This window comes from Triticum dicoccoides, chromosome 3A (assembly GCF_002162155.2).
Source record: "Triticum dicoccoides isolate Atlit2015 ecotype Zavitan chromosome 3A, WEW_v2.0, whole genome shotgun sequence".
NCBI classification, from domain to species: Eukaryota; Viridiplantae; Streptophyta; class Magnoliopsida; order Poales; family Poaceae; genus Triticum; species Triticum dicoccoides.
In genome coordinates, this window is record NC_041384.1 from 456,009,420 (window position 1) to 456,032,704 (window position 23,285).

Below are 23,285 nucleotides of genomic sequence, written 5' to 3' on the forward strand. Positions count from 1 at the left end.
TCTCTGCTTCTCTTCTGTTTTGAGTTCCTGTTTTCTGGCCCTTCACCGTTTCTTAAATTCCCAGAGATCCATCACTCTGATTGGGCTGAAATTTTAACATGATTTTCTTCTGGGTATTATATTTCTTGCGGCGAAAGAATGGCACCAACCGCCTTGCAGGGGCACCACAAGCCTGCCAGGTGCGCCTGGGGTAGGGGGCGCGCCCCTTGGGGCATCGTCTCGCATTGATTCTTTTTCTCAAAAATTACATATATTCCAAAATAATTCTCCATAAGCTTTTATTGCATTTGGACTTTGTTTGATATGGGTATTTTGTGAAAAAAAAATATGCAACAAACAAGAACTAGCACTGGATCAATATGTTAGTCCCAAAAATAATATAAAATATTGCCAAAAGTATATGAAAGTTGCAGAATATTGGCATGAAACAGTAAAAAATTATAGATACAATGGAGAAGTATCACAACACCATATGAAACATATCAATTAACATTTATGTCACCCAGAACACCCCAATGTCACCATGGATATCCGCAAGTTAAGACAAGCATCAAGTGATCAAATCCAAAATATTCAATCCAACATAAATAAACATCAAAGTGCAAGACTCAATTCACCACGGAAATAAGAGGGAGGTGAACATCACAATATCCAACTATACTGATAAAGCTCATGATACATCAAGATCTTGTCAAATCAAGAACAAGACAGAGAGAGAGAGATCAAATACATGGCTATTTGTACAAACCCCCAACCTCGAGGATGAACTACTCACACATCACCATGGAGGCAGCAAGTTTGATGAAGATGGACTCCCCAATGGTTTCCCCCTGGCGAAGTAATTATTCTAGGTTTCTCTGTGAGGATTTCTCTATTTATAGGATTTTTCAACGTTGGATTCATGCCAAATGAGTGCAAGAGGACCCCACAAGCCAAGGGGCGCCCTATCCCTCGAGGCGCGCCATGGTGGCCTGTAGGCCCCTCGTCCCTCTTATGGTTGCCTCCCGAGGCTTCTAGGGTCCTTCTCGGTCCATAAAAAGTCATCATAAATTTTCATCGCGTTTGGACCTTCTTAGATATGGTTTTTTGCGAAACAAAAAACAGGAACTGCCACTGGGCAATGGATTAATATGTTAGTCCATAAAAATAATATAAAAGTGCACCAAAACCATATATAATTGATATAAATACTTCATAAATTATAGATACGTTGTAGACGTATCAATGGTCAGAAAGTCAATATGTGGTTGAAGAGTGGATACCCCAATCATCTACCAGGCGTCTAGTTACTATGCGAGGGAATCAACTATTGTCCAAGGCTTCTGACTTAATTGATTGTACTACGGGGCAATGGGATGTTAAACTTGTAGAGTGAAGTTTCTGGTCGGTGGAAGTCCACCGTATACTAAACATTCCTCTGCCTTCCTTTGGTATATCTGATTTCGTTGCCTGGCACCCATCCAAACACGACAGATTCTCAGTGAAATCGGCCTATATGGAAGCGTGGAAAAATCAATACGAAGCCAAGTTTTTCCATCGGGTATATGCCAAGTATTGATGCCTCAAACCCAATATGGGAGTTCATATGAAACTTCCCTGCCCACCAAAAGTTAGGATCTTTCTGTGCAGAACCTTGCACATTATGCTCCCCTGTCGTGTTACTCTAGCGGACAAGCATATGAAAATTACTATGAAATGCCCTACATGTGAAGGTCCGGATAGTGTGAAATATATGTTATTTCAGTGCAGCAAAGCATAGCTAGTGTGGACAACGGTTGTGGGTGCTGGTGGTCCGCAACTTCGGTCGTGCGGGCGGCGAGGTCTCGGTGGACGTCTACTACAATGGGTCGGGGTGCCCCATCACCCGGCGTGCCTGCTTCGATGAAGTCCAACACCTTCTCCGGTTGCGTGCGCTCCCCTGGCTAGGTCTTTGGCCAGGTGGATGGGATGGGGCGGGACCGGGGGAAACCCTTGGTCGTCGGCGGAGGCCACGACAATGGCGGCGCCTTTGCTAGGCGTCGGTCCCCTTCTTGGAGGCCTTGTCGAGGTCCTCTCCCATCTTTCATTGTGATCTTCCTTTGTGCGAAAGCTCTAGTTCCCCTTGCGGGCGACGGCGCCGTATCCTCAGCGTGCTCCTTCTAGAAGGCATCGCCTGGGGTTCCCGGAAGCATGGTGGGCGCCTTGCGGTGCGTGTGAGGTGTTTGGTGGCGGCAATGTGTGCGGCGTTTCACCTATTCTCCGTCGGTCTTCGTCCTGTGGTAGCGTTACTTCTGCTTGGAGATGGACTAGCGTAGATGGTCTTCATCATTGTCTGGCATCATGGTGGCGTCGATGGCGGAGGTACCTGCCAAGGTTGGCACCTCAATCTGCTTGAAGATGGACCAGTGGGAGATGGCGGCGATGACACATGTGAGTGCGTCGAACCGGATTGTGCCCCGGACACGGTATGTGGCTCGGTCGGGGCCTCCGGCTTTAGATGTTAGGCTTAGGTGAGAGGTCTGGGTATTTGGCCCAGCTTGCACCCCCTTCATCATATGGATAGGAGTAGCGGTAGATGTTGCCAAGATGGCGGATTCAGTCATATTATTGTACTACTTTGTAAGGTCCTCGAGAATAATCGATAAAATGGCCGCATGCATCTCATAGATGCAGAGGCCAGGGGTCATCCTCCTTTTCTAAAAAAATAGCTAGTGTGGAAGAGGCTGGGTCTCAAGACTATCATTGATCGGGGTGCTCTGCTGATCAGGTTGGAGAAGCAGTGCTCGAGTATATTTTGTCTCTCCCTGCAAATGAGGCTGAGGTACTGGGTCAAGGGAAAGGAGTTGTGACTATTTCTATTACGTGTTGGTATCTGTGGTGGGAAAGGAGAAAATTGGTTCACGGAGAACCAATACAACAACCGGCACAAATCATCTTATCAATTCTAGCGCTGGCTGAAAATTTCTCCACCGCTGCAACTAGTTCGGCGAAAGTGAAAAGGAATCCTTGGTCCAGACCACCGTCGGGATATATTAAGCTAAATGTTTTTCGACAAAGGACATTTCATTGAATGATATATCGAGGTGATACAATCGCATTGAAAGAAAGCCCAGCCTCTGCATAGCTAGATGCACACAGCCAAAAAAGTCCAGAGGACCCTAAAACCAAAAAATAATTCAATACAATGCCAATCAAATAAAACATGTCCAGCCTAAGGAGTGGCAGATCCTACCCATTGGTCACACCTCCATCCATGGGGGTAGAAAACCTCCCTGGCCGTACGCTCCAGCCGTGTAGATGCCATGATAAAAAGGTCCCTGTCCTCCAGCCTCTGCAGGATAGACCAAGTACAAAGCCATCATGTACACACATGAATAACCTGCATAGGAGATGAGACACATTTGTTATTAAAAATCACATATTCCTGGTAAGCCACAGTGCCCAGCATAAGGCCGCCGCTCCCACAAGAATATGTGCAGAAAATTGTTTATCAATACCCCGCAACCAGTTGCCGAACATGTTCCGTGCACTACGTGGTGGGTATAGATTCGAAGCTACTTGAACTATGGCCCAAACTGCCCGAGCGAACTTGCACTCAAAAAATAAGTGTTTAATAGATCCGTCATGTTGGCAAAAGACACATGTCTTGAAACCATGTCAGTTTCGTCGTGCCAAATTATCTCTAGTTAGGATGACTCCTCTATTAAGAAACCAAAGGAAAATCTTCACTCTTAGAGGGATTTTGAGCTTCCACAATTTCCTGTTATCAACTGGAACATCATAATGAACCATTGCATCATACATGGATTTGACTGAAAATTTGCCATTCTGATGCAAGTTCCTTCGAAAAATGCCCAGCTCACCTGACAGTTGAATGTCCTCCAGGCGAGTGAGCAATTCATTCCATGCTGCCAGGCGAGGGCCAAAATGGTCCCTACAGAAAGAAATATTAGGGTTTTGTTGTCCTAAAACTTGTTTGATCATGACGAATTTATGTCTAACAATCTTGTACAAGCTCGGATATTGCACCATTAGTGGGTTGTTCCCTAGCCAGATGTATTCCCAGAATCGAACCTGAGAATCGTCCCTAACTGAGAAGGTCCCAAATTGGAAAAAGAATTCCTTGGCCTTCATCAGACCACTCCAGAAGTGTGAATCCCCAGGTTTCTAATAAACTTGAGAAATGGCATTGGATCCCACATGCTTGTTGTTCCTGCCATACTCCATTCTCAGTGAGTAGTTTGTAAACCCACTTGCTGAGAAGAGCAATGTTTTTAATCTCAAGGTCTTGGATTCCCAGCCCCCCTTGACTTTTAGGTATACATAATACGCTCCACCTAGCCAGTCGATATTTCTTGGATTCGTTATTGCATTGCCAAAAAATCTGGATCTAAAGTAGTCTAGTCGCTGGAGAACCCCTTTCGGTAGGTGGAAGAATGACAACATATATAAAACCATGTTGCTTAGGACTGAATTGATCAAGATCAATCGTCCCCCATAAGACAAGAGCTTGGCCTTCCAACTGGCTAAGCGTTTCTCAAGTCTCTCTTCCACATGCTTCCACTCAGCGATAGTTAAGCGCCGATAGTGTACGAGAATACCCAGATATCGAATCGGAAACTGCCCAAGCTGGCATCCAAAAATCTCAGCATACTCAGGTGTTGATTCTGCAGCATCGCCAAAGCAAAAAAGTTTGCTCTTATGAAAAATAATTTTGAGACCAGAAAGTTCCTCAAAAGCACGTAAGAGCAACTTGAGATTTCTTGCCTTATCTAGATCATGATCCATGAATAGAATAGTGTTATCCTCATATTGTAGAATAGATAGAGCATCTTCTACCAAGTGTGGAATGACACCACTAATTTGACCGTCCAGCTTAGCCCGCTCAACAAGGGTAGCTAGCATGTCGGCTGCAATGTTAAACAAAATAGGAGAAGCGGGGTCCCCTTGGCGAAGCCCCTTCCTTGTCCGAAAATAGTTGCCAACATCATCATTAACTTTTATGGCCACACTACCTCCAGAGACAAAGTTCTCTACCCAACGACGCCATTTTTTGGAAAACCCCTTCATGCGCAAAGTTTGCAACAGAAAGGGCCACTTAACATTATCATAGGCTTTTTCAAAATCTATTTTAAGAATGACACCATTCAACTTTTTTCGGTGAAGCTCATGTACAGTTTCGTGCAAGATGACCACTCCATCTAATATGTTGCGGCCTTGCATAAATGTTGTTTGAGTGGGTTTTACGACATAGTCAGCCACCCCATTCAACCGATTAGTTGCGACCTTCATAAAGATTTTAAAACTTATATTCAGAAGGCAAATCGGTCGATATTGTTGAATACGACTAGCCTCCTTAATCTTAGTCAATAAGATAGTTTCCCCAAAGTTTAAACGAGAAATGTCAAGGTCTTCAGCATGCAGTTGGTTAAACAACTGAACCAAGTCTGCCTTAGTGACGTCCCAAAAACATTGATAGAACTCTACGGGAAAGCCATCCGGACCCGAAGCCTTGTTGTGTTCCATTTGAAACATCACGGTTCGAATTTCCTCCTCGGAGAACGGGGAGGTTAGGAATTCATTTTCCGCTTCCATAACTTGAGAAATGTCATGAGTAATGGATTCATCCAGCTGAAAATTTGATTCAGCTGAAGGTCCAAAAAGCTCTTTGTAATACTTAGTAATAAAAGTTCTAAGAGGTACGTCCCCCTCAATTCAGCCTTCCTCCTGGTCAAGGGAGGATATGCGTTTCTTTCTATGTATGCCATTGGCAAGCATTTGAAAGTATTTCATACTATCATCACCTTGCACAAGCAATCCGCCTTGCAATGTTGGTATCATTTAATCTCTTCCTCGCGTAGTAGGCGGGCTATCTGCTCATTTAGATTGCTTTTTTCCTCAATCTCACCTGCAGACAGAGGCCTCACCTCCACTATTTTATCAAGGGAATTAATTAAGGTAGATAGTCACATTTTTTTTCTTTTTTGTAGATGCCAGCACTATGCTTGGCCCATCCATGAAGGAATCGATGCAATGCGCGAATTCGATTATTCCATCGTTGAATGGGTGTGTTACCGCGAGGCTGACGCGCCCACACTTTCTTAACCAGGTCATGAAATCCCTCTCTAGTGAGCCATCCCAGTTTAAATTTAAATTGGTGATGGTTAGAACTTGATTGGTTGTCCAAAATCGATGAGCAATGGTGTAACGCCCCGAGACCGATGTGCCATGTGTCTTCCAGTTATTCGTTGTTGCTGCCTTGTCATTTGCTTGTGTGTTGCATTTCATCATGTCTTCATGTGCATTGCATCATCATGTTTTCAAAACTTGCATCCGTCCCGTTCTCCTCGTTCTCTCTGTTGTCCGTTCTAAGCTCAACCACACTTGCACGTGCCCGCGGCATGTCCGAAATATTATTTTTATAAGTGTCCGGAAAATGTTCTCGAAATGGGTTGAAAGTTGGCGTGCGGTGTTGTTATGTTGTCAGTAGGCCGCCTGCCAAATTTCATCGCATTCGAAGTCCGTTTGACGCCCCAACGGTTAACTATAGCGGCAGTATAGTCAGTCTTTACATCGGACGTTTTCGGTCTCCGGAAACGGTTGCCGAGCTGCCTTCTTTCCTCTCCTCTCAGCCCAAGGCTTTCTGCATAGCCCACTACCACTCACCGCCAGACCCAACCTAACCCTCCTCACATCCGGAAGCGTCCGATTGTTATAACCACCTCACCCCTCTTTGCACAGTGCATCGACCCCCTCGTGCGTCCGAAAGCTGTCCCGAATCCGACCCAGACAGTCGTCACCGTTGGGTCCGGATCATCCCCAAACGTCTATAAAACATCCCCTTTTTCTTATTTGGGCTACCTAACTTTTTTCCCATCCGTCCGATTATGATCGGAGGGACCTAACCGCCCTAAAAATTTTCATCTGCTATAAATATTAGGTCCAACCCTAGATCCTAGGGGTCTTGTCCCATCCTCCCAGCCAGCCGCCGCCACCACTCCACCAAATATCTCTCGGGATCCATCCCCTCCTCGTTTTCTCACACCAGCCAACCAAATCCTTCCCTCTTCGATCCCGCTAAACCCGAGCTCCTTCTCCCCAACCAGCCTCCTTCCCGAGCGCCTCCTCGCCTAAAGCCGTCCTCGCTGCCCGGATCCGTTTCCTAGGTCACTGGACCTCCCTGCAAGCGTCGCCGCCGGAGGCCACAGGTCCAGCGCCATGCCCCGTGGCCTCTCCTGTTGCTACCGCTGCTCTGCTCTATCAAAGACAACGAGCACCCACCCGAGACAACAGCGCCGTAGACCGTGCGCGTGGGCCGCATCCGCACCAAGTCACTCCTTGCGCTGCTCCCCGTATGCTCCTTGTCGCGCCGATCCATTGACGGCGTCAACCAGCGGCTCATCCCACACCTCTGCTCGCCGCGCTGACCATCGCCCGTGTTTTTCCTCGTCCCGCTCGTCTCCGAAACTAGCGCCAAACCCCGCCGCCCTTGTTTGTCCGGCGAGCCGCATGCGATCTTCATCCGAGATGAGCGCCACTGCTCCCTTCTTCTTCCCCTTCCCTGTGCTCCCCCGTACCTCTCGGTCTCATTCTTCTCTCTCTCTCTCGCAGGGAACCGGCTTGGTCTCCGCCCGTTCATCGCCCCGCTGTCGGACTTGGCAAGCTCCGGCCTCCCTTGCCTTCTCGCGTCACCGGAGTCCTGCCAGTTCCAAGCCCCGCCGCTGCTGAACCTCGCGCCTGCCACAGCCGCTGCATCACCTCTGCATCGAGCGCCGCTCAACCCCGCGTTGAACCGTCGCCCCGCCAAGTCCATGGAGCCGCTTTGCCTGCTGCTTCCTGCATCGTAGCCGCGCCAAGGCCTTGCATCCCCGTCTCCAGATCGCCGCGCCGCCCCACCGGAGACCGCCAGCACCATCATCGCCCTGCATCCCCTGCTTCAGGTCGAGCAGCGTGCCACAGCGCTTGACCGCGGGTTGACTGCGCCTGTCTCGCGTGTGGGTTGCCTGCTGGCCTCGAGATCAGGCCCAGCGTGCCCTGCCAGGCCGCCTCCTCCATAGATCTGGGCCTCAGCCCACTGGGTGAGGCCACACCCCCAGCGCCCCACCTTTTTTTTCCTGCTGTTGGGCTAGTCAATTTTGGCCCGTTTCATGTTTTTTTCCATAGAACAATTTTCGTAATTAACCAGGGAATTGCAGTTTTGCAGTTTAGCCCCTAAACTTCATGCATATCCTAACTAATTCACCGTGCATCGGTTTAAAACAAACTTTATATGTAAAATGCTTAGAATTTTATCTAGTTTCATAATTTGCAACTTTCATCTATGTTAAAAATGTTGTTTGATTAAATTTGCTTAAATTTCATGCTAAAATGCTTTAATTCATAACCGTAACTCGGTTTTTAATAAACTTTATATGTAAATGGGGTGGAAAAATGCCTAGTTTAACATGGTGCACTCATCTAGCATGTTTAATAACTCTAAAATTTGGTTTAGGGCAGAACAGTACCAAACCTAAAAATATGCACATGAGGAGTTTCCGGACTTGTTGTTTGTTGTTCCGGCCTCATTTAAACTTTCCTAGATAGGTAGTTTTCATTTGCCTCAGCTCTTGCCATGCTAACCAACATTTAATATTGTTGAGTACATAAACGAGAGGAACTAAATAATTGATGTGGTGTTTCGTCAATATGCAACGGAGTTGCATATTGAGCTCCACTTAATTTGTAGGATTGTTTGTGCACTTTGCCATGCCATGCCATGTATCATTAAACCGGACATGCATCATACTTGGTGTGCATCATGCCATGTTTATGTGATGGTTGTTTACTATGTTGCCTGCTTCTTTCCGGGTTGCTTCTCTCGTTAGCTTCGGTTCCGTTACGGAGTTGTGAGGATCCATTGACTATGTCCGTTTGTCTTCTTCATGGACTCGTTCTTCTTCCTTGTGGGATCTCAGGCAAGATGACCATACCCTCAAAATCACTTCTATCTTTGCTTGCTAGTTGCTCGCTCTATTGCTATGCCGCGATACCTACCACATGCTTTATCATGCCTCCCATATTGCCATGCCAAGCCTCTAACCCACCTTTTCTAGCAAACCGTTGTTTGGCTACGTTACCGCTTTGCTCAGCCCCTCTTATGGCGTTGCTAGTTGCAGGTGAAGATGAAGTTTGTTGCATGTTGGAACATGGATACCGTTTGGGATATCATTATTATTATATCTTGTTTACTTTAATGCATCTATATACTTGGTGAAGGGTGGAAGGCTCGGCCTTATGCCTAGTGTTTTGTTCCACTCTTGCCACCCTAGTTTCCGTCATACCAGTGTTATGTTCCTTGATTTTGCGTTCCTTACACGGTTGGGTTATAATGGGAACCCCTTGAGAGTTCGCCTTGAATAAAACTCCTCCAGCAAGGCCCAACCTTGGTTTTACCATTTGCCACCTAAGCCTTTTTCCCTCGGGTTTTCAGAGCCCGAGGGTCATCTTTATTTTAACCCCCCCTCCCCCCGGGCCAGTGCTCCTCTGAGTGTTGGTCCAAACTAGATCCCCTTGCAGCGCCACCTAGGGGAAACTTGAGGGTTGGTTTTAGTTGTACGGACTGCTCATCCGGTGTGCCCTGAGAACGAGATATGTGCAGCTCCAATCGGGATTTGTCGGCACATTCGGGCGGCTTTGCTGGTCTTGTTTTACCATTGTCGAAATGTCTTGTAGCCGGGATTCCGAGTCTGATCGGGTCGTCCTGGGAGAAGGAATATCCATCGTTGACCGTGAGAGCTTGTGATGGGCTAAGTTGGGACACCCCTTCAGGGTTTTGAACTTTCAAAAGTCGTGCCCGTGGTTATGGGCAGATAAGAATTTGTTAATATCCAGTTGTACAGAACTTCACACTTAACTTAATTAAAATGCATCAAACGGCGTGTGTAGCCGTGATGGTCTCTTTCCGGCGGAGTCCGGGAAGTGAACACGGTTCTTGTGTTATGCTTGAACGTAAGTAGTTTCAGGATCACTTCTAGTTCACGACCGTGCTTTGCTTCTCTTCTCGCTCTTATTTGCGTATGTTAGCCACCATATATGCTAGTGCTTGCTGCAGCTCCACCTCACTACCCCTTTCCTACCTGAAGCTTAAATAGTCTTGATTGCGCGGGTGTGAGATTGATGAGTCCCCGTGGCTCACAGATACTTCCAAACTGTTGCAGGTGCCGATAATAACAGTGCAGGTGATGCAACTGAGCTCAAGTGGGAGCTCAATGAAGATCGTGTTCGTTGTGTTGTTTCGTTTCTAGTTGATCAGTAGTGGAGCCCAGTTGGGTCGATCGGGGATCTAGCATTTGGGGTGGTCTTTCTTTATTTTGGTTCCGTAGTCGGACCTTGATTGTATTCTGGATGATGTAATGATATATTTATGTATTGTGTGAAGTGGCGATTGTAAGACAACTCTTTATCCCTTTCTTATTCAGTACATTGGCATGTGTAAAGATTACCCCTCTTGCGACATGCCTACTATGCGGTTATGCCTCTAAGTCATGCTCCGACACGTGCGAGATATAGCCGCATCATGGGTGTTACAAATGGAGCGTGATCCGATAAGGCCTCATTTCTTTCTAATGCCCGAACCGAGGCTAGGGGATATTTATATTCCTAGTCGGTGGTAACAAGCACCCGGTCAAGTTTTTCAAAGGTTGGCACCGATCGGTTATTGGCCCAGGTATACTGACGACCAGACATCATGATCTTCCTCGGATCTAGACTATCAATAACAGCATTAAAGATGAAAGGCCACCTTGTATCAAACCGGTCATTGATTTTTTTCCTGCTGATATCGAAGGATATTAAAATCCCCCCCCCCCCCAATTAACATGGGGTGGGGATTGTCTCGACAAGTATTAACAAGTTCCTTTAGAAATGCAGACTTAAACTCCTCTTGAGCGGCGCCATATACAGCTACCAGGCTCCAAAGGAAGTTGTCGGACTTGTTTCGAAGGTCGAATTTGATATGATACTTCCCCTTTGACGTGGACAATAGTTGCAAGTACGTAGAGTTAATAGCTAGCAATATTCCACTGGACCTCCTGGTCGGCGGTAAGACGTGCCATTCGTAATCCAAACCACATGAAAAGTGGTCCAGATCACGTGTTGGAAAGTCACGTTTGCCCACCTCAGTGATAGCCACAAAGTCCAACGCATGATCCTTTACACAATCGGCAATGTGTTTATGTTTAGCCAAGTCACCTAGACCTATGCTATTCCAAAACATGCCTCTCATGCTAAACCATTTTTTTTGTTTAGAGACCTTTGCCTTCTTAGAAGAGCGCCCTCTTTTCTTTCCTGAGTTAGACTTATTCTTAGCACCGACGCGACAAGCTCACAAAGCGTAGTGTCGCGTACAGTATCGTCAAGGTCTACTTCAGTCATGTCTTTAACCAAATGAGAGAGAAGCTTGCCTTCATGATTGGCATCAGCATCCTCATCCTCCTCATCTGACACGAGAGGGTTAACAAAGCTCGACAACTTAGGAGCAACCGTAAATCGGTTGAACTCCACTTGTTTAAGGGCCTTAACCGAAAAGTCTATCTCTTTCTCATTATGTCCTACTGACACTCCAAGTCTAGTGATATTTGAAGATACTTTGGATTTATCAAAAGACATAAAAGATTTGCGAGAGGGTGTACCTTCGAAGTCGAGGTTGCGGGCAGCCATCCTATGCATGGCCTTCACCATAGAGTCCTCGTCGGTGGATGTTGAACCGTCAGTCCCGATGTCATGACGCCCGCTGCGCCTCAGCGGTGAAGGAGTAATATCGGCCGTCGGGCCCGTCCCGGCGACTCTGAGAGGCGGAGTAGACTGTTGCGGTGATGAAGAAGAAGATCGCAGGGGTTGTTCCTCTGCCTCCTCGGGTCCGGAAGCCGACCCCCCCCCCCCGGTGATGGAGGTGTAGGTGATAACGCACGGAGTTCTGCCCTGGCAGACTCCTGGCCATCATGAATGGACGGGGAGAAGATCACTCCCCGTCGAGTCGGAGAGACAGGTGGTGGTGATGGAGCGCTTGCATTCACCACCGCGGTTGCCATCCCCTCCGGTATGGGACACACGTGACACCCCTCGTCGAGGTGCGGCGGCGCCGACCAGTGAGTCGGTGATGGTGGCGTCGAGGACTAGGGCGCCAACGTCGGAGGAGGTGCAACGTTAGACGAAGTAGCCGACACCAACGAAGAAGATCCCATTAATGACGAAGAAGCAGCCTTGGCAGGTAAGCCTCAATGAGGGTTCAGCGATGTGACAGCAATGGCCATCTGCATGGGTACAACTCCGCCCGAGGTAGGAGAGGCCGAGGTGTTGTTGGATGATGAAGTGGATTTGGACCTCTTGCTTGGATCATTAGTCCTCACTGTATCCTCCCTATCATACCCCTTGTCGCTCCCTGGATCATCGCTGTGCTCTCAGACTCTAGGCACAAAATCACTATCAACACGGAAGTCTGATTTTTTGAAACTGTACCGGAACTCATAACCTTTCCCTTGAACAACCACATCGGAAGAGAGAGAATCAATTGTGCTCCTTTTGAAAGCATCAAGGTTGAGCAGCGCTACCTGGATACGAACAATTCCTCTCCGACGCAAGCAGAGAAGATAAACGTCAAGTAGCACCAATCACTAAGCTGACCGCCCAAAGACCCAAGAAGTGTCGGAGAGCATGAGGCACCCCATGCACGTGCACCCAAATAGGTGTTAGCTCGAAACGGTATGGTATCTCCTCTGACTTCCAAGGCTTAAACTCGATAGTGACATTGTGAGGCTTGATGAAAACTACAAACCCAATCACCCTCTGTAGAACTTCCTCACTCGGGAAGGACATGAGAAAAGCGTCTTGGCCATGCGGTATGGCCTCCCACATCCATTGCTGTTGGTACTGAGAAATCTTAGCAACCTCTGCCTCCACGATACTGGGAGTGATAGAGCTACCAGAAATAGATACCAACGCCGTCAGTGAATCCTGTGGTGCAAGGTTCTCCCTGCAGACATTGTCAGGCATCTGAAAGAAGGCCATATTTTCAGTTCCATATCCATACAGCATCGCCGTCGGCTTCGGCATCTTGAGAGCAGGGCAGCGCCACATGGTCATCGGGTGATTAGTCTTGTTGCAAATGAAACAATACTGTTGTGTCTCGCAGTCATCATATGTGTGCCCTGCAAATTGACACTTAGAACACCACACCTTCTTAGGCTTTGTTGTGCCCTCGGCGACCCCTGAAGGTTGAATGTAGGTGTAGGTTGTTGTTGCATCGAGCTCATCATAGGAGCGTTCTGCCCATAGCCCGCTGCCATCATAGACGAAGAGGCCAGAGCGGGCAACTGTACCAAGGGCGGCATCATAGGAGCCGCCGCATGAGGAGTAGTGTCAGATGGTAAAGCTGCTCCATGGTGAGGTTTGTGACGTCCGCCCTTGCCACCCATAGGTTTCCGAGGACGTGCAGTGGTATGGACTCCGGTGATGGCTGGGTTATGCGGCGGGTGGGCGCTGAAGCCGGCAGCCATCTGCACCCCGGCAGGAGTCCCGGAGTGCTCCACATAGTTGTTCGCCGATGGTTGAAACGTTGCCGGTTGCTGCTGCTGCTGTGTGAAGCCGCCCGTTGATTGAAGTAAAAATGGTTGCTACTGCAAGAACTGACCCGGGGTAGCGAAGAACGACTGCTGAAACTGATACACCGAGGACTGTTGCGCCGACAATTGCTGCATCGGCGGCTGCTACGCGTATGGCTGCACCACCTGTACCGGCTGATACACACCCGGAGCGAAGCCAGGTGCGCCACCCGTCAGAGCAGAAGAGTGCTGGGAAGTTGAAGATGGAAGGAGCTGTTGGCCAGTGGAGGTGCCCGGTGGCACGGAAGGATCTCTGCGCGTCATCTTTGGGGTAGCAACGACAGCAGCGAAGGAGCGATTGAACTTAGGGTTCGCTCCCGTCTCTGCCCTGTTCCACTTGTGTCCGAGCCAACGGCCGAGATTGACCATCCGTAGCGGACGCCCAGGATATGTCTGCTGACCTGGCGCTACCGCAGGTGGCAGATCAGAAGCTATGAACGCCGTGGCGGCCCGCCCGGGCTGGCCCAAAGACGGCACAGGCTCATGCAACTCCGGCGATGTCCCCTCATCGTCGAGACATGCTCGCGGCAGGAGATCACCGATTGTTCTTGGCGGCGACAATCGAGGTGGAGGAACCGGGCCAATCCAAGGCTTGATGAGTGGCCTCGACCGGCCAGGAACCCCAGAGACGCCACGGGGGGGCAGTGGCAACCACCGCCGACGTCTCCTTCGAGCCCATTACATCTGAAGAGGAGACCACCGCGCCCTCCACTGAGACCAGTGGAGGGCTCCCCGATCTTGTCTGACCTGCAACCACAAGAAACCTCACCTGCCCATCGAGCCGACGGTCTCTCCCATACCCTAGACGTTGGAGTAGGGTAGCCGATGTCCGCCCAGAACTCGTCAGACAATTCCTCGTCTGTTTTCCTCCGGCGACCTGCAAAGGACATTAGAGAAGAGTTGTCGAGGGCGGGGACATCACCCGTGTGCGTCGCCTCCTCCGCGTCGGATGAGCCAAGGCAAGAGAACCGGGAGTCAGTGTCCGTCGACGGCGTCGGCGACTAGCAAGGCGCCAGCGTCAGCCGTCGCCTATAGGCGATCCTCATTTCCCGGATCTTCCGTGGTCTTCTGTAGATGCTTCGTATGATGCTGACTCGCTTCAGGGAACAGTGGGAGTGGTCGTGTGAGATGGTTCTAGGATTATTTTTTTTGGCAGCAAGTAAGAATATAGCTAGTGATTGCTTGGACGTTTTCATGGCAGAAGCCCTAGCTCCCCGGTTTGGGCTAAACTTGGCAAATTCTGTTGGATGCACAAGATTAATCATTAATTCTGATAGCATGGACGTAATAACAGCAATGCAAGATGGTGGTATCTCTTCCGGACTGTCTACTGCCATTCTAATGATTGTTTTCATATGATGAGGGATTTGACACATGCTCGGTTTGAACATTGTCACAGAGAAGCAAATTATGTTGCTGATGAACTAGCTAGGCTATGTAAATTCACTCCCCAACTCTTGGTTTGTTGAGGCACCAAATGCCATCATGCCCCTACATGTAAACGATGTTGCGTTGATCACGAATTAATAAAGGGGTGTTGAAATGTTCATTAGAAATATCTCCTTTCCTTGAAAAAAAACCTTGCTCCTATGTTTCGACAGCGGGCAGTTTTTGACGGGTACCTCTGCCACTCTGGCAACCCGTGAGTGGTTTCCGTTATCTTGGTCCGGGCCACGAATGATCTACTGCACCTTGGAAATGATTACACGGGCGAAAGTGATGGGCATTGGTCCTGCGTGCACCGCAGCAGCGAGGCCGGCCGGTGTCGCGGAAGAGATATATAGCAGCAGCAGATGCTCCAAGATTTCATGGGAAGTCGTACCATATCAAAATGGAATGCATGGCCTCTAGCAGTTAATGGCTGGGTCGGTCGGTCGATCCATCGCCCAAATGCCGCGACTAGTCCGCTCCGGACACGAGGCCGCCACGCACCACGCACAGCGGGGGAAAAGGGAGCAGAGAGGATTGGAGCCTTGCGGTGCGTCCTGGCATGCATGGGCATGGTTTCACCGAGCGCTGCTCCTCCGGTACATTCCTCGGGCGGCGTTGTACTGGGATGGGCGCTCCATATGCTCGACTCGAGAGTGCACACTAGCCGCTGGCGAAGCTGTTTTTTGGTTAGGCCAATTCCAACGACCCCAAACGGAAATTTGTTTTGGACGAAGTGACGGTGTCCGACCATTTCTATGTGTTGCGTTGGCCGTGCGTTTCTTCCGGCCGGCTGATTTTTTTTTGCAAAGGAATAGAAAACTGAAATATTGTCACCACGGCCGTAGTTCATTCCAGCGGCCACAGTTCATGCCGTTCAGAGCGTCGGTGAGCAGCATACATGTCAGCCTTCAAAAAGAACCATCTTCAAGTTTTCTCGTCGGCAATAAAGTCAGCGGCCGACACCCTTGTCAGCCTTCACCACAGCCAAGTTTTCTCGCCGGCAACAAAGCCAACAGCCAGCACACTTGCCAACCTTCAAAAAAAACGGCCATAATCCACGGCAGAGGCCTCCCTAATTCATGTCATCTTGGTCGAACATCTTCTTTTGCCGGTTCTCAAACCAACTTCTTCTTTTTGGAGATAAGTTGGTCAAGTCCACGCTCATGATTGTTAACGCCACCTTTTTTGCTTTTGTGTCAGCATTGATGGCCTCGATCGCGAGCTTCTTCGTTTGGACGGCCTCCTTCATGTCGAGCCTCCTCCTCTTGACGGCCTTCTTCATGTCAAACTTCTTCGTTTGGAGTTCCAAGTATATCTTCATTTGCTCCTCCTTTCCTTGGTGCTTCCTCTCGCCCCTCACTTTTTTTGAAGTCAACATGCCGTGCAAAGTTTCTTGCAAGGCAAAAGATGTCGCATCAAGATTCTCATCAATTTTCGAGTTGGTCTTGCCCCTCGGCCTCTTCACCACATCTCCATCCTCAGCCAGGGCCGTTGGCCCTCCTTTCTTCTTTAGAGCGGCATATTGATCTTTGAACTTGGGACAATCTTTGACAAGCGTCCAACAATGGGTGAGAGTGAATGGCGTGTTCTTATGTTGGGCCTTGAAGACTTTTATAGATTGGAATGCCTACACAATCAAAGAGACGGCCACAAATGTAACAACGAAGGACACAAGATGCAACAAACATGAACATGGCATAGCAATGAAAGAGCAAGAGGTCATACCAAGTCACCCACACCTAGGCCACTCACAGGACAGGTTTCAACGCTCTCAAGCACAGCACCAAACTTGTTGTATTCTTGTTGAATGAACCCCCATCTCTTTTGGATTGAGTTGATCCGACGAGCGCTCGCAAACTTGTAGGGCGGAAACTTTCTCCGCTCATGAAAGGTTGTATGAACTCTCATCCAAAAAGTGGATCATTTTTGCTCGACACCGAGCTTGAGATCTTGGCCAATCTCCTTCCAACTCTCGCAAATCAACACGTCCTCTTCTTTGGTGTATGATCTCGTGTGAATGTTTTGCCTCCTCCTTTGTGAATCAGCTCTTTGGATGAGCTCATCGATAAACAATGGCTCCTCCTCAATGTCGACACCCTCTTCTTCCTCTTCGCAATAGACATCTTCATCTTCATGCCATGAGTTGCCATGGCCGTCGGCTTCTTCTTCTTCGTGGACACCATAGTGGTTGGCACCATCTTGGACGCGACCGTCTTGGCTTTGGGTCCCGTCGGGATTGTAACCTTGGCCTTGGCCCTTGGGGTGGAAGGCCTGGCCACGACCCTCGTAGATGACGTTCTCCATAAACGCATCATAGTCTGGGTCGTCGCCCGCCGACGTCGGGCGTTTCATCGAACAGGTTGCGGGCACTGCGAAGGTTGGCCATAGGAATCGACAATGGCTGCTTCCTTTGCATCCTGGCGGACGACTGGCCGGCACGACTGTACACAGGCATGACGTTGAGGTCGATGATGGTCGTGGAGCCGGGGGTGACCGGCGCGATCATGCTGCCGTCCAGCGACGTGGAGAACCAGATCAGAGCATGTTGCCGCGCCGGATGAAAATCAGTCGTCTCCAGTGTTATGGAGGAGCTCAGCGACTGGTACTGCGGAGGGCGAACGGCTGACGAGTCTGTGCTCACCGCGGCAGGCGGAGAGAATGGCCGGCGCAGGTCGGCACAACCCTAGCACGGGGAGTGCGTGCGTCATCGCAGCTTGCATGGCCTTTGGTGACGATTGCCTCGTTATCCTCGAAGGCAGCCTTGTGTTGCATGGTCGCAGCCTTGAAGGCGAAGTCGGCAGCGGCTTTCTTCTCCGCCTGAACGGATCGCCGGGCCCTCTTCTTGTCCAATTCTACGTCGAGCCGCGCAATCTCCGCCAGCGTGAGCTCCGACCGTGGTTTCTTCTTCCTCGTCGCGGGGTGGGCAGTGGTGGTGCCAGGTCGACGGGTTACTTCCGGACGCCAACCATGGAGAAGGGAGGGGAGGGGAGCACGAGAGGGTTTTTGAAAGAGCGTTGTTATACAGACGACAGATTCAGACGATCTGTGGACAATGCTACACATCAAGCCGTTGATGCGTAAGAGCAAAAGCAGACAACACCGTTCATTCCCTGCATCGTGTGGGTTTCGGCCACCTAGTGTCGTCCGTCCAACAGTTTCGTTTTTAAAATGATGAGGAAAATGAGAGCATTGTGTCCTTGATGGGCGGGTCATGGAAGGACAAAAAACAAACGTTTGTTCGTTTGATCCGCATTAGGCCGTTTTTTTGTTCGTTTAGGCCAAACGGACGCGCGGCTGCCGGACCAATTGACGTCGTTGGCCTTACGGAGCAGCCAGCAGCGACAGTGGCGAAAGCTGCTGCAGCGGGGTCATGCACGGCCATGTGAGCGATGATGCGTGATTATGGGGCTCGTTTTTGGTATGCCACAACGACCAACAGGCCCTGTGCCGCCACTATTATTGCCCAGGCACAAGGCTGCAGCACCCTGCATCTCACTCGCTCGCTCCAATCACTACAAAAGTTGAGTCGGGTTCGGGACAGATCAAACAATGTGACCTTCTTCAGTCATCTCATCTGTACATACAGGTGCGACTATCTCTGATTTAACCGCAAGTCTTTCAGCAAGCAGGCACACGGACACTGTAGTGGTGCTTGATGAAGCTATGTATTTAGGGTAGGATCATGGACCTGTCTTAACTACCCTACCCAAGGACATCTTTAGAAGAAATCACCTTTCAATCGACTTGAAGGTGTTTCACTCGACAGATTCGAAGACACTCGATCAAAAAGTAATCACTCAATTAAGATCCAACCACTTGACGGCCAGGAGACCTAAAGTCACTCCTCACGCTAACGGTCGGTCATTAAATAGCTTTTATGGTCATCATAGCACTTTATTACTAGCGTTACCAGTAACGCCCTGCCTTAATGTACATTGAACCCTTTGTAACGTGGGCTGGCCGGGGTCCTGGCGCACTCTATATAAGCCACCTCCTCCTCCAAGACAAGGGTTCGCACCTCTGTAACTCATACTCACATAATCCAGTCGACCGCCTCCGGGCTCCGAGACGTAAAGCTATTACTTCCTCCGAGAAGGGACTGAACTCGTAAACCTTGCGTCCTTACAACTTCTCCACAGCTAAGATCTTGCCTCTCCATACTTACCCCCTTACACTACTGTCAGACTTAGAACCACGACAGTTGGCGCCCACCGTGGGGCAGGTGTTTTAGCGTTTGATTGAAGGAGTTGCAACCTTTTCCGACCCAAATCATCATGGTTTTCAGCGGAGTTTCGGTGGAGGGCCGCGAGATCCGTCTCGGCGCGCTCACGTTCATCGTCGACGACTCTGCTTGGCTCCAGGAGGCTCCGCTCGACGTGGACGCACTCCCTGCTCGCGGGGCAACGCATTTTAGCGCGTGCGTCTGCGACGTTCTCCTGCGGCAACCGTCGACCCCCTACCGGTCAGCTCCTGTGTTGTCCTCCTCCCCAGTTTCCCGCCGGCGCAAGCGCTCCGGTCGGTCGAGACTTCAGCGGTGGGTGAGGCACGCGGTGGCACGACAGTCGACCACCCCCCGAGTCGCGGCGATCGAGCCCGACGAATCCCTCTACGGCCTGTTCGACCTGTCGACTGGCTCCGCAGAGACCGCATCCGAGTGCGACAGCAGCGATCCGGCGACGGAGGTTCTGATGGTCGATGGAACGCCCAGTCCTCTTGGTTTTCCCCGCACCGACGGAGGCGCGGGTGGAGGCGACCCGTCGCGTCTCCATGAGGAGTATCTTCCCAAGCCTCTCACGTCGCTATAGAGAGAAGAACTTCGCCGCCGGAACGTGGATGCATTGCACACTCCTATCGTTGGAGAAACCCCCGAGGCTCGTGCCTTGGAGGACGCGCGCCTGGTAAACTTGGCCGAGCGCACTCGACTGGAGAACCTCCAGCGAGCACTCGACGAGCGTGCGCGACAACGGGTTCCCGAATCTAGTCGACGTCAGCTCTTCCCGCCCCCGTAGGTATATCGAATTCCGATTCAGAATTTAGCAGCTGCGGCCCGTATAGCGGAGTCGATTCAGCCTTCCCAGTCGGAGGCTGGCAGATGCTTGCTGCAGATTAGAGCGTTACTCCGGGCAGCAGGAGATCAGAATTCCGCTGTTTCTCAGTCGCGGAACAGGATTCACAGCAGATCCGTTGCCACGGACACAGTCCAGTCGGCTCACAGCCCGAGATCGCCCCCGAGGCGTGAGGGACGTGGAGACCGGCGTGACCAGTATGGGAACCATGAGCAGTATGATCACCGAGTCGATCGTGACGGTCGGCGTCGAGTGCCCACGCCTCCCCCGAGGAGCGGGTCGTATGTGCCTCGCCAGCAGGATGATAGGCGCCCTCATAGTGGTGGGCGAAGGATTCCAGTCGACCTTAGAGGGCCAGGCTTTGACGCGAGATCCATTCTCGTCCAGGGCTTGGTCGACAGGAACAGGGCTCACCGAGAAGGTCACGACAGGGATGCACCTACTAGCAGCAGAGTACATGTTTCGGGGTCAGAGTGCTTTAGTAGAGCCATCAGGACCGTTGTGATTCCTCCCAACTTCAGGTTGGCGACTGGAGTCAGTAAGTTCACTGGCGAGTCCAAGCCCGATACTTGGCTTGAGGACTACCGAGTGGCCGTCCAGATTGGTGGTGGCAATGATGAAGTGGCCATGAAGCACCTGCCTCTCATGTTGGAGGGCTCGGCCAGAGCGTGGCTGAACCAGTTAGCACCTAGCAGCATTTACACTTGGGAAGATCTCTCCCGAGTGTTCGTCACCACATTCGAAGGCACATGCAAGCGACCGGCAGGGCTGACGGAACTGCGGTCTTGCGTGCAGAAGCCAAATGAAACTTTGAGGGATTACATCCAGAGGTGGATCACGTTACACCATTCGGTGGAGAATGTGCCTGACCACCAAGCAGTTTGTGCCTTCAAGGAAGGCGTCAAGTACAGAGAACTGAATTTGAAATTCGGTCGAACCGGGGGTATGTCCCTGAATCGGATGATGGAGATTGCCACCAAGTACGTTAATGATGAAGATGAGGATCGACTCAGGAGTGGCAAGCTCAAGTCAGTCACCCAAAAAACCGGAGGCAATTCCAATCGGAAACAGAAGCGGAAAGCTGAGCCAGCGGCTCCCGGGGAAGCCTTGGCTTTAACCCAAGGAAAGTTTAAAGAGAAACCTAAAGGGCCTTGGAACCCCAAAAAGGTTAAAGACCAGGACGGAAATGATGTGTTGGACTTGTCGTGTCTCGTCCACACAAAGAAAGATGAAGAGGGTAATTTCATTTACCCGAAACATACCACTCGACAGTGTCGACTCTTAATCCAGCAGTTCCAGGGCAAGCAGCCCAAAGGTAAAGAAAAGGAGTCGGACAAGGTCGAGGACAAAGAAGACAGTGATGACGGATACCCTCAAGTCAATTCCACCCTGATGATTTTTGCTGATGTTGAGAGCAAAAGTCGACTGAAAGTCATCAACCGAGAGATAAATATGGTTGCTCCGGCGACACCAAGTTATTTGAAATGGTTCCAGACTGCCATCACGTTCGACCAGTCCGATCACCCAACGCATATTGCCACCCCTGGGAGGCAAGCTTTGGTGGTCGACCTAGTGGTTGAAGGCACTCGACTGACCAAAGTCTTGATGGATGGTGGCAGTGCTTTGAACATATTGTATGCAGAGACGTTGAAAGGGATGGGCATTCCGATGTCCAGACTCAGTGCCAGCAACATGAGTTTCCATGGAGTCATTCCTAGAAAGAAGGCTGAATCACTCGGCCAGATTGCTCTTAATGTGGTTTTCGGTGATTCCAAAAATTACCACAAAGAAAAATTGACACTTGAAGTTGTAGACTTCCAAAGTGCCTACCACACTATTTTGGGCAGGCCGGCTTATGCACGCTTCATGGCCCGACCATGTTACGTGTACCTCAAATTGAAGATGCCTGACCCCAAAGGTGTGATCACCATCACGAGCAGTCGAAAGAAAGCGGAAGAATGTTTTCAGAAAGGTTTGAAGATCGCTGATGCTCAGATGGCAGTGGTAGAGTTGCAGGAATACTAGAAGACTGCAGACCCGAGTGATCTGTTGCGAGCCAAGAAGCCCGCTACAGAGTCAGCTTTTCAGTCGACTGGCGATACGAAGACAGCTCACATCGACCCACCGACCCTAGCGCCGCTCCGACTCATATCTTGACAACACTCGACTCCAAATAGGAAGAAGCGCTCATCCAGTTCCTCCGTGAGAACTGGGACATTTTTGCATGAAAGCCTTCTGACATGCCGGGTGTTCCCAGGGGGCTGGCTGAGCACCGCCTAAGAGTCGACTCAAAAGTAAAACCTGTCAAGGAACATCTTCGACGGTCCGCCGTCCAGAAGAGAAAAGCTATTGGCGAGGAGGTGGCTCGGCTCTTAGCAGCGGAGTTCATCCGAGAAATCTACCACTCCGAGTGGCTCGCCAACGTTGTCATGGTCCCCAAGAAGGACAAGTCACTTCGTATGTGCATTGACTTTAAACATATCAACCGGGCCTGCCCGAAAGATCATTTTCCTCTCCCCTGCATCGACCAGATAGTTGACTCGACTGCGGGATGCGAGCGACTGTCTTTTTTAGACGCCTATTCCGGGTACCATCAGATCCGTCTATTTGGGCCTGACGAGATCAAGACAGCTTTCATCACTCCATTCGGGTGCTTCTGTTATGTTACCATGCCGTTCGGCCTCAAGAATGCCGGAGCCACATTCATGAGGATGATTCAGAAGTTTTTACTCACTCAAATCAGTCGGAATGTGGAAGCATACATGGATGATATTGTGGTCAAGTCTCGGAAGGGTTTCGACCTGCTGACTGACCTTGCTGAAACCTTTGCCAACTTCAGGAGGTACGATATCAAGCTTAATCCATCAAAGTGTACGTTCGGAGTTCCTGGCAGAAAATTACTCGGTTTTCTCATTTCCGAACGGGGAATCGACGCCAATACAGAAAAAGTTCGTACTATACTCCGAAAAAAGTCCTGTGCGAGTGCACGACGTCCAGAAGCTTATTGATTGCTTGGCCGCTTTAAGTCGATTCATATCTCATCTCGGTGAAAAGGCATTGCCTCTTTACCGATTGATGAAGAAGTCCGACAAGTTCAAGTGGACTCCTGAAGCTGATGCAGCGTTTGCAGAGCTCAAAGCTCTGCTCTCCATCCAGCCGGTGCTTGCTGCCC